Raw genomic sequence first — 13,159 nt, 5'->3', positions numbered from 1 at the left:
TCTGGACAGTTCTCATCCCATGCTAATTAGAGTATTCTACAGAATAGTACAAAGTACATGTAACTGCTGTGTCATCGCAAACATTAATCCCTTTGCCAGGACCACACATGAGTACAAAGACAAGAAAAGACAAGTGTGAGCACTGGACCTGAGCACCTGCATACATACACACTGTTGTTAACTACTTTTATTTATACACTATTCTGTTTGGGCCATAAAGCACCAAGTAAATGAGCAAATGAGTTAAGCCTATGAGTTTGAGCAAGGTATGTACTAGGGAAGCATGTGTCACTGAGTTGCAAGTGACTGTGGATAGCTTTTCTGCCATGGTGCGTATCTATTTTTCAAGACGGACACAGCATAAGTGACCTGACACTTGATCAGTTTAAACATGAGCTTGTGGCACCACTTGACCTGACAACTACAGAACACCCTTTAGGATAATTATCAAAGACAATTATCACAGAAGCAGTCTCAGAACACCACAGGAGCATTCCTGTTCCCATCAGTAGCACATCACTTTTTATATTTTTTGCATGAAAAGTTCTCTCCCTTGTTTAATGCACTGCTACCTCCCAGTCTTTCCAGACATCCCAGTCACAATTTTTTCAAATTAGCTCCATTTCTGTCTGCCATATTTCCTTTCTTTTCTTTCCCATCAATGGTCAGTCTCTTTTTTCCTTTTTTTTTTTTTTTTTTTTTTTTTCCCTCTATCTAAATTTCGCTTTTTATTTCCCCATTCCACCATTCACTTAGCCAAAAAGACTTGAGGAACATGACAATGACTAATATGACATTAGTATGACTACTGTTTACTGCTTTGTTATATTTTATATCATAGAATCAGAAAATCACAGAATATCCCAAGTTGGAAGTGACCCACAAGGATCATGGAGTCCAACTCCTGGCTCCACACAGGACCACACAAAAATCAGACTGTGTGTCTGAAAGCATTGTCCAAACGCTTCCTGAACTCCAGCAGGCTCAATCACTTCCCTGGGGAGCTTGTTCCACTGCTCAACCACCTTCTTGTTGAAGACTTTTTCCTAATATCCAGCATGAACCTCCCCTGTCCCCTGTCCCCTGTCTGCATGCCATTCCCTCAGGTCCCGTCACTGTCCCCAGAGAGCAGAGCTCAGCACCTCTGCTCCTCTCATGAGGAAGCTGCAGGCCACCATGAGGCCTCCCTTCAGTCTCTTCTCTAGCTTAAGAAACCCAGCTCCTCATACATCTTCCCCTCCAGACCTTTCATCATCTTCATAGCCATCTTTTGGACACTCTCTAGTAGTTTTATATTCTTCTTCAATTGTGGCACCCAAAACTGCACACATTACTTGAGGTGAAGCCACACCAGTGCAAGGAGAGTGGGACAATGACTTCCCTCAGCTGGTCAGCAATGCCGTGCTTGATGCACCCTAGGACGCAGTTGCTTGCTGAGGCATACTGTTGACTATTCAATCTGCTGTCGACCAAAACCCCCTCATTCTTTTCCACAGGGCTTCTCTCCAGCCTCTTGTCCCACACACATACAGCCAAGGTTGTCCCATCCCAGGTGTGGAATCTGGTACTTGTTAAGCTTCGTGCAGTTGATGATTGCCTAGCCCTCTAATTAGTCAAGATCTCTCTGCAAGGCCTTTCTACCCTCAAGAAAGTCAACAGCTCCTCACAGTCTAGTATAATCTGCAATCTTCCTCTGACTTTGTCTCATTTTTAGATTATAAACTCTTGGGACAGGAACTCTCATAGTTTTAACTTTTCATAGTGCTTGCTTTAGTGGAAACTTGTTCTCCATTTTCCTTACATGGTGAAATTTTTGACCAGTAAATAACATTATTGGGAAGATTAGGTCTAAAAAAATAAGGCAGAAAACCTACAGGCCAATGGGAAATGCAGGTTCAGTTCTCTAGTCTACCATAGACATTGTGTGACCAAGCTACAAAGGCTGGAAAAGTACTCATATCAATCATTTCTCAAACTCTGGAGAGCAACATACTGAGAAAACTGTCCTTAAGACTGTCATCATAGAAAACCAAAAGAGATTGCTATCCCACGGTATGGAATTAATTTGAATAACTTAGGGGAAACAAGTGTGAGACTTTGAAAATGGAGAAAGCAACATTTAAATCTACCCACTATTCAGTAAGTTACAAGTGGAAGAAATGGAAGCCTTGAGCTGCAAGGCTTTAGGAAGGCAGCTAGGTTGGTGAGTTCAGAAAAAATTGTGAGCACGTTGGTTCAATTAACATCAGCAGATGTCTACTGACACAGGAAATTAATGCAACCAAGACAAAGGTTACAAATACTAGCTAAAGGACATATCTGACATCAGTTCTTTAAGTCATTTGATTTCAAAAACAGACTACTTTGTCTCTGGCTCTTCACCAGTAAGAAACAAGAAATGGCAAGGAATCAGTACTGCAAGTGTTGCAAACTGTACTAATGATTCGTGGCCAGATGTCTTCAGTGGAAGGAAGCAGGAAAATGACAAGCTCTCCCACTGTCATTTATGCTTACTCTAAAATTTTCATGCAGTTACTGATTGAAAGCCATGAGTTTTTATAACCAGTATAAACTACAAAGATCCAAACCCGGTGTAGATAGCTCACTGTAAGTATGGATAATCCACAGAATTTCATTTGTTACAGTGATTTTATTGTGAACAGAAGATGAGCACAGCCCATTCAAAATCTAGAGCAAAATTATTGTGTAAAATCAGCTCATTCCATCTGGACAAAATTTTATACTTCCTTTAGACAGGTGCTGGTTTAGGTTTATTTAAGAGCTTTGTACCTAACTAGATATCTTGTTATAAAGTGTGAATTATATACATTATTCTAAAACCTATGGGAAAACTTCTTCAGTGTTTTCTTTATATTGGCTCTGTATAATGCTTACAAATAATTAAATTATGTGCTGTCAAGAAGTGCTCCAATAAAAGATGGTCTAGTTATAAATAAGTCTTATGCTGATACAAAATGTCATACCAACCAGATAAACAAATCTTTTGTAAAGTTCAAAAGTCAGTCAGTTCCATATTAGAAGTGAATAACTTTTTTTTTTAATACCCTTAGAAAGTTATATGCTTTCCAAAGATAAACAACTACTAGTCAAATTTTTGTAGAAGATGATAATTCTACAAAATCAAAACATTTCATAGAAATTACTTCTTTTTTTCTAGCATCTCTGATAGGAAATAATACAATTTTCATTTAGGATCCTATTTTTTTCTTTATTTAATGGTATTTTTCATCTTGTTTTTCTGAGATATAGAAAATTATATTAGAAAAATATAAGGCATCACAAAATACCCCAACAAATTAGTACTATAAAATTCAAAGGAAATGTTCTGGAATATTTTGTTCTACTTTTGATTAAATACTTTGAAAGTCTAGCAATTCCCCTAGAAATGTACTTTTAAATATATACATATATACACACTATCTAAATGTATATCTATTTGCATTGCTGCCATTTGTTTTCTTCCAGAATACATCCTTGTTTACATGATGACTTAAGAGCCTTACTTTTGACAGATATTAGTCAAATGCCAACCTTTGATGTAAGTACAAATAAAATGTTTCACAACAATGAAATCAAGTAATCAGAATGCTGTGCATGATCATATATGCTATTACAAGCTTTGCTATAGAACAGTTTGGTCACATAATTCATTATCATTTGACAATGACATTTTATTACTACTGTGCTGAAACATTTTCAACAGTGCATTTAACAGTGTTCTGACAAATAGTCAAGTACAACTCTTTTATTTTAATTTTTTTTTTCTTCCCAGCTCTACCTCTATCTCAGTGATGCATTTAAAACCTGCTGTAAAGCCCAAAGTTAATCAAAGAGGCTATACTGACCTAAGCGCTTTTGTGGAATTGCTCTTAGAGGGGTACTATAAATACATATCTTGTAGGATTAGTGTGGGATAAATGTGAACTGGTAACAAAGAATATTTTTACATTAGTTTTGATTGGAATGTTATTGGAGGGAGGGGAGTGTATTACCACTGGCAAGGATGAAATCGGTTAATATAATCTAATTATCAAATAGTTTTATGTCCCTTCATTTTTGAAGTAACATGTCAACACTGTGGATATTAGAACATGAGTGATTCCAAAGTATCTCTCTGAGTTAGCCAAGAAAGTATTTCAACAGAGGATGTTCTTGAAAACTTTCTGATTTAACATGAGAGCAATGCCAGAATCTGTTTTGTTTCTGTTGATGTGTATAAGCTGTAGTTTTGAAAGGCATATGTGGAGTTAGAAGCAGCAGGGATGTAATCACTGATGAGTGCAAGATGCCTGAGGCAAATAAGGGCTTCAGTGCCTGTCCTTCAGGGATAACTGAGGCAGAGGTGTAGGAATGTGCCTGAAGGCTGACAGGGAGAAGGTGAGAAGGAAAAGAGGTTTCTGAATACACGGACCTGGTATGTGAACACACAACCTGTACCATGCATAAGGAAAAAGAACTGGTTAGCAACTTTTTGATGTCACGTAACAGAGAAATTTGTTTCTATGCCAATTCAAGCAGGATAAGTCTTGATTTGTCAGTATCCTAATTAGTTACACTGCTATAGTCATTGCAATGTTATCATGCTTACTTATTTCAAAATAATAATAATAATCAAGCCTGCTAATGCCATGAGTGCATGATTAAAACATGAGAGGAAGGCAGCAACCTAAAATGAAAATATGTAAGAAATACAAATATATTAGAGATGTCTGTTTCAGACATCTGAAAATACTTAATAAAATCTGAGTATTTGAGTGTTACAGACTCTCAATCCAACAGCTCTTTTCTGTACTAGAAATACATCACACTCAGATTCCTCCAATGGATCTGGAAATAAAAATGGATAAGAAAGTTGATGGTCATCAAAGTGCTCACACAGAAGTATGTTTTTCTTCATCTTTATTTAGCAACAAATCCTCATCTATCTATGTTTTCATGTTTGCTCTTCAGTAGGCCTGACCTAGAACAACTGTGACCAAAAGATACAGAGGTTCTCTTTCAAGTCTGAGAGTAAAAACCTTCTCGGCTCAAAGTTATTGACCTGAAATGCAACTTCCCCTTACATGTGCAAACATAAAAGTGTTCTAATATTATTTGTTCTATCAGTACCTTCACAAAATTCCCAGAGTGGCACCGGCATCAAACATCTCCTCTCTACTTCTCCATAGGTCACGATTTTTCTCTGCTATAATACACATTTGAAAGGAAGTCCAAGTAAAAGTATTTTCATGCTGCTACAAGTAATTTTGTTATCATAATCCCTGATCCCTCCCTTGTCCAAAAGCATTTTTAGTCACCCCCACTCTGAGGAAAAAAAAATAGTAAGGCAAATTTAAAATTACAGATGAGTTAAGGAATTTTAAAACTATAATATTTAGAGTCATTTGATCCAGATGGATATTGTTTGTTTTTCCTTCATTTTACTTAGTTTATTTAGAGGCGAGATAGATAGATAGATAGATAGATAGATAGATAGATAGATAGATAGATAGATAGATAAAGGCATTCCGCAACTACACAGAAAATAAATATTTCACCAAGAACTTAATCCAGGTGAGAAGGTAAATTTTCTCTTTAGAGGCACAGGAATGTGATTAAGAAACCTCAGAAAAATACAAAGAGCTTTTAGTCAGATTACAGAAGAAAAAGTCAAAAGCTTATGTGACAATTCTTTCTTGGTAGTTAAGTTCTATGTTAACAAAAAAGTTACAAATTTGCTCTTAAAGTTCTCAACCTCTAAGGTTTACTAGTACTAAATCTGCTTTCATTATCTGCTTTTATTTCAGAATTCTAACAGATGATCTGTAAAAGCTTTTGCAGTGATTATTTAAAAGGAAAACTGTTCAATAAAAGTGTAAACTCTATTGGATAATACAAGAAGAATACCTAAGCTGACTATATATACAATGACTCAATACAAGATGTAATATTTTACAGTAACATTGATTAACCATTTGAACAAACTGCTAAAATATTTGACAAATATTTGTAATATAAATACTTTAATATCCAAATTAGATGTCTGTTTAAACATAGATGCTCAAGTTCCCAGGCTCAATGTTGTTGCTATGTATGATAGGGAAGATTATTCACAGCATGAGTGCTGTCAGAATTCTCTGGTCTGTTTGCCAATTTTTATTTTTATTTTTTTTTTTCATAGAATCATAGAATCATAGGTTTGGGTTGGAAGGGACCTTAAAAACTAGGTAATTCCAACTCCCCTGCCATGGGCAGAGACACCTCCCATGGGACCAGGTTGCTCAAAGTCCCATCCAGCCTGCTTTGAACACCTCCAGGGATGGGGCATCCACAGCTTCTCTGGGCAACCTGTGCCATTCATAATACCTAATCTAAATCTTCCCTTCCTTCCTTCCTTCCTTCCTTCCTTCCTTCCTTCCTTCCTTCCTTCCTTCCTTCCTTCCTTCCTTCCTTCCTTCCTTCCTTCCTTCCTTCCTTCCTTCCTTCCTTCTTCCTTCCTTCCTTCCTTCCTTCCTTTCTTTCTTTCAAGTTTAAAACCATTACTTTTTGTCCTATCACTACACTCCCTGACAGAGTCCTTCTGCTTTCCTGTAGGCCCCCTTTAGGTAATGCAAGGCCCCTATGTGGTCTCCCTGGAGTCTTCTCCAGGCTGAACAACCCAACACTCTCATCCTGGTTTCAGAGTAGAGATGCTCCAGCCTTCTAATCATCTTTGTGGCCCTCCTCTGGACTTGTTCTTATAGGTCCATGTCCTTTTTGTGCTGGTGGGTCTGTTGTTTCTTTGTTTGTTTGTTTCTTTTGTTTGTTTGTTTGTTTGTGTGTACTTTTTGGTTTCAGTCAGTGATTTTTATTTGAGAAAACTGTATTCATGTTCAGTTTGAAAAGAGGTCTTCAGAAGATTCTCAAAACATATTCCTTTTTACTATGATAAGTAAAAGAACTATAGTTATATATATGTATAGTGTTTTAAATATGTTATGTATATATGTTGCCTGATATATCATAAATATGAAATGGGATAATCTACCAAAGTAAATTGGCTGATAATGGACATATGGTTATTAAATTTGCACATTAAAAAAGAAAACAGAAAACACATTGTAAATCAGTCCAAATGAGGCACTAAAACTTAGATCATCTTAAAGAATGGAGAAATAGAAATGATATTAAATAAATATTAGAAGATACATTGTCACATATATAAATAGCATTAAATTTTTTTTTTGCTGTCACCAAGGATCTTCACATTAAAGCAGAAGAGAAACACCTCCTATGCTAATCAGTCATGGAATGGTAATGATTCTTCAGCGTGATATCCAGATAAGGGAAAATTCAATCCAAAAAGTCATCAAGTAACAAACTAAAGTATTAATAGACATTTGAAAAAGAAAGCACCATATATGAAAGCCTTCACACAACTGTGGCTATTTGCTATTAAGATACATTTTATTAAGAACAGCAAGGACTGTTGGGTTGATCCTTGGCTCAAATTGATAAAACATTTCAAGGTACATGGAATTAAAAATTTATCTAAATCCAGTTCTTCAGGCTGAAGTACTTCCTTTATGCAGGCAGGTATCAGTGGTAATTTCAGACTGAAAGGATAGTATTTAGTGAATGTGAGGTTGCTTTTCTGACCACTTTCTTCAGAATAGAAGCAAATCTCAAGTCCCATTTTAAGTATCACAATGAACTGAGACACAGAATCTCACCATGTGTCTTGTAAGGAGATACTCTATTTTTATTTATTTTTATTTTTTTTTTTGAGAAAAGCTTTAGTTAACCTTCATTTTCTTCATTTATAGGATGACTATGATTCAATGATTTAATATTTGTTTTATTCCTTTTGTTCATGGGGAAAAAAATGTTTAAGTTAAAGGAAAAATGGATCCCAATTCACAAATGCATAATGACATAATGCCAGAGTTAGGCATAATTAAGGTATAATTATTTTATTAATTTAGCAACTATTCTTAGGCACCAAGACTTCCCTGAAAGATCTGAATGCCAGAATACTGCAAAGCCATGGATGACTAATTTCACCTACAAACACCCAGATTATAATTGAAGTAGCTGCCTTGGAGCACAGTCTCTTCTGAATTTGCACACAAAACCATTTTCTTCAGCACAAGCTGAAAGAAATTCCTGACTGTTAATATTACGGGAAAGGTTCTCTAGGGTTAAATTATGATCAGCACTAAGTAAGCTCTGTTGCCCAGGTAGAAAAATAAATAAATAAATAAATAAACATATACATATACATATACATATACATATACATATACATATACATATACATATATATATATATATATATATATGAACAATCCTAAAATTGATCTAACTGGCCACTATGTGATTATCCTATGTGAAGTAGCTCAGTATTTTGAGAGTTTCTGTGCAGAGCAGCTGTATTAATTATTCTGCTTTACTATGTCCCCTAGATGCTAGAAGAACTCCTTTAGGCCTCCAACAGGCACAAATTACAATGGCTTTAGAGAACTCTATATTATACCAGGTACTCATATTGGAAAGCAGCATTATTACCGTTTTCACCAGCTCCATTAGTATTACATCAATTGTGATCTGTGAACCAAGAGAAGTTAAAGCAGTTTGCCTCAAATGAACATGTACCTCAAAGTACTAAGTAATAAATTTTACTGGCTACTTTATATGAGGGCAACAAATACATTCAGAAAGTCAAGCACTGAATGCAAGAAATCTGCTCACTACAGTGTGTATAAACTTTACAGAAACAAAATAATGCAGATGTATACATTCTAACATTTTAAAAAATAAAAATCTACCAGATGAATAGCCTTTGAGAGAGAAATCTATTCCAAGCTCACTAAACTGCACTTTGGGGTAGCAATCTCAGCATGAAAAATTGAACGCCAGGGAAACTCAGCTGTCTCAGGAAGAGAGATTTTACCATTTAATTGCTGATCTACAGGTGCATTAATACAAAGAAGGCAAGTTAATAACCATAATTTTGTCACTTGTCTTTGGGCTGACTTGATTAAACTCGGATTTTATTTCAATTTGCTGCGGGTTGCCCGAATCAGGTTGATTTTGTGTCTAGAGATTAAAACCCAAACCAAGCAGAGCAGGCAAAAACTTCATTGATTTTACACTAATTCTATGACCACTTCCTTGGTTCTGGATGTCCCCTTTTGGCACCTGTAGGCTAAAATAATTCAACTTTTAGGAGGAGGTAGAAGATGTTCTGCAATAGGTTGTGCAATAGCATAGACATACAGAGCAGAACTGCTGAATCATACTGAACTCTATGGTGAGTTCCTTATTAAAGTAAGAAGACTCAAGAAAGGAAAATAACAGACTGAATTACTTTGTCAACACTCTATGCCACGTTTCTTTTCTGTCAGTCAATTCATATAAGATTTTCACTGGTACATCTACTTCAGTTTTTTGGTTGCAATATAACTTCAAGTTGTTTGCTGAGAGCTAGACTGGGATTTCCTCCTGAACAGTGGTCTGATAATGTCTGTTTGTTACACTTGCTTTCAAATGGCCAATTCAGTTTGGGTACTTGCTACAGAAGACAGAATCTTTAGTCAAACTCAATATACCTTAACACAAGAGGATAGTCCTGGCCTTCTAAAGGCAAACACCCTTAATTTTGGCACTCCAGATTAGATAAAGTGCGATAAACATACACTTGATATCTTATATCAAAGAAACAAAGATAGATAGTACTTGCTAATACAATCAAATAGCTATATACAGCTAGTTTTAGACTGGAAATAATAATTGAAATAAAAGTGGAATACAGCACAATTTTATTAATAATGACTGAAGCAGACTCTGCTACAAATTTTCCATTTTTTCTCTGAAAATATATGTACTTATAATAAGAAAAATAGAGAGGATGGCCAAGGTGTTCGATTTTTTGTTCCCTTAACAAGAAGGCACTGACCAGAGCTATGGCAACATGATTAGAAAACATTTATTCCTTATAAAGATAATAAACTTTTCCTTTCCTGGTCAACTGCATCACCTTAGTCTGAGTGATCAATGTTAATGTTACTACATAAATAACAAATACATAAATAAATAAATAAAATTTCAGTCGGGGATCGGGTTTCAAATCACTGTACATATATCAGTATCCTATGTTCATGCTTGGCATCAGGACCTGAAGCATCTGTTGTTACACCAAGTAAACTTTGAGCAAACATCTATTAAGCATACAGTTATTTCTTATATTCTGTATTGCACTATTATTCATAGTTGCAGCTTAGTAATTGCAGTGAGATGTCCATGTGAAATCATGCAATGGAGAGGTGTGCTATACTCTCAGTCTGATCTCCACAAGAACTCTGAATCATTTCTCTTCCTATTTTTTACCAAATGGTTTCTATCTTCATATGAAGCAAACTTGTAGTGATGTTATTATCAGTCTCAGTTTTTGTTTCAGTTCACTTCTAGCTGTTTTTCTATTCATATTGTTCAGTCCTAGCACAATATTCAAATCAGTTTCTGTTGGAGGACGTTCCTGAGTCTACTGGATTACTGAAACAAACAAAAAACAAACAAACAAATAAAAATAGAAATAAATAAATAATAATAAAAAAGAATTCTTAATTGGTCACAAACAACATATATTCTTACCTTCTTACCAGCAGTATGGAAACCTACTTTTTCAGCTGCACTCAAGTCTGATAATATATTCTTTAAGTTTCTGTATATTTGCTTGCAAAAAGGTATTATCTTCACCTAAATTGCATCTGTAAAAACATTGCTCTTTTTATATATTACCTTTGTGCTGTAGTATAGATATTTATACAGGACAACAGTACAGCGTTGCTCTTCTGCAAAGTACAATCATCTACATCATTAGCTTTATTTTACAACTTCAAGAATCAGTCAGAGAATTATATTCATATTACATAAAACACAATAACAGGTATTCAATTATCCTCTTCCTGAAAGATATTATACAATATTTTCCACATCATATTTTTATTATCAAAACTGACATTAAAATCAATGTTGTAAGAATCTTGCTAATTCAATGGCACTTTGCTGCTTAATAGAAATGTGAAAAGTAAATACTTAACCTAATAATGCTTATTAATAATAGAAATAAAAAATAATAATAACAAAGATATCCAATAGGATATGTCTGTTCTCTTATATTAAATCTTGTCAGGGAATGTTTCCAGACACTGGAGCTTGATCTTCTGTACTCTTAAACTGATTGAATGATCCCTGACACAGTTTGACCTCAGACAGCTACGCAGTCTTGCCAAGCAAAATCTCAGGCAGTGTTTGAGAGTTAGCATGAACCAGGAACTATCTTCAGTGGGCACGCTGCATGAGTTAATATTAGGGAATTTAATACCATGTATGCAGCTGCTCCACATTACTTGGCCTCAGTGCCAGAGAGCGGTTCCAGATACACTGAGGCTACAACTTCAGTAGTAATTAAACACAGCTGGGATTTTTTCTGACCATATTGGACATAATATTCAATTAACTTCCTCAGTGAAATTCTATGTGGTGCTTGTGTATGGGCATCATGATCCAACTGTCTTGCTCTTTTACTTGTTCTGTATATTTTAACTTCTACTTCTTCAGACTTGCAATGAGAATTGGGAAACTGGTGGGAAACTGGTGGCTACCTTCTTGTAGCTTGTAAGGGGGTCAACCTAGCAGATCTCCCTGAGCCAAGGGGTATATCACTTTACGGCATGAAAAAGGATGAGAAGGACGAGAATTTCCCATCTTCCAAAGACACATGGGTCAAACACGCTATAAAATCATATCCTTCTATTTCTTTATTGTACATTGCATGAAATACTGGAGGAGTATATTGCTGAAGACTTAAGAAGAGTTAACTGAAAATTTTCTTACTGATTTTTTTTTTCTAAAAAGACTAGTGAATAGATACATATTAGCTTTCTTTTTAATCCCAACATTATTTTTAAAAGTAAGGTTTAAATTTGTATTTAGCTATTTTGAGGGAGACAAAACATATCCTAAACATATTTTAAAAAATCAGTTGTTTAACTCCATCAGAAAATAATTGGCACTTTTCTACCAACTCAAGAATCAAGCCATACTATTAATGCAGCACTAGGGGAACTAGAAAATTAGTATAAGTGTCAACAGAGACTCTAACAAGTTAATAATTTCACCATATCACAAACAGAAGTATCCTATTTAATAGACTGGAGAAAACAGGGCTTGTGTTTTTTCTCCTTTCACCAGTTCTGAAAATTCATTAACCTTTAGGGAACAACCAGATGGAGCCTTGCTTTAGTTGTGTCTTTTTGTTTCCACTACTTTTTTCTAATGGTTAAGCTATTTTCTCAAGTGATTGCTTGTATAGATAGAAGCCTGAATCAGTTCTATATGAAGCCCCCTGTAGAGAATACCTTTGAAGCTGAAGTTTGAAGTGAAGCAAAGAGCCTAAAATTACTCTCAGCAGACTCAGAATTAGACAACGTTGTAAGGTATGAGAGGGAAAGACCTAATGGAAAGATCTTAGACAGTAATGAAACATTTTATTTAAATGATTTCATTGTCTGTAGTATCTTCTGGTTTTACTGTATTACTCTTTATGTGTTATTGTCTGAATTTTAATATTTCTTTTAATTTTTCTATTTCTATTAATTTTTCAGGGTGGAGTCCTCTTTGGAAGACTAACTGTCACTCCTTAGCAACTTACTGTCAGAGGGAGGATGCAATTTCCATGAAATACTAATTAGAATTATGATTTTAGGATGCTTAATTGTTTTCTGATTTAAGTGAGATATAAACGTTCGTATCAATTTAAGGCTTGATCCACAAAGATGAATTAGTGCCTAAATTACCCCAAGACCAATGTGAGTGGGACATCTACATAGGTGGCTGGGTCTGTTTTCTGAGGACTAATGTGTTGGGTTTATTTGGCAAGGTTTTGGTACAAGGGGGAGCTGCAGGGGTAACCTGCAAGAGATGGAACAAGTAACTGCCCCAATGTCAGGCGAAGTCAGTTCCAGCCTTCTCCAAAGCAGGCCCCTGCTGGCCAAACAGCTGCTGGTTAGGGAAAGGATTGAGACAACTGTGAGATAAACAGCTCTGCAAACACCAAGTGAAGGAGTGAGGTCTGCAGAAGTTATGGGGTCTGTGTGGTACCCCAAATAAAGTGCGG

This window comes from Netta rufina (assembly GCF_964035555.1).
Source record: "Netta rufina genome assembly, chromosome: 2".
In the NCBI taxonomy this organism is placed as follows: domain Eukaryota; kingdom Metazoa; phylum Chordata; class Aves; order Anseriformes; family Anatidae; genus Netta; species Netta rufina.
This window is presented reverse-complemented; position numbering follows the sequence as displayed.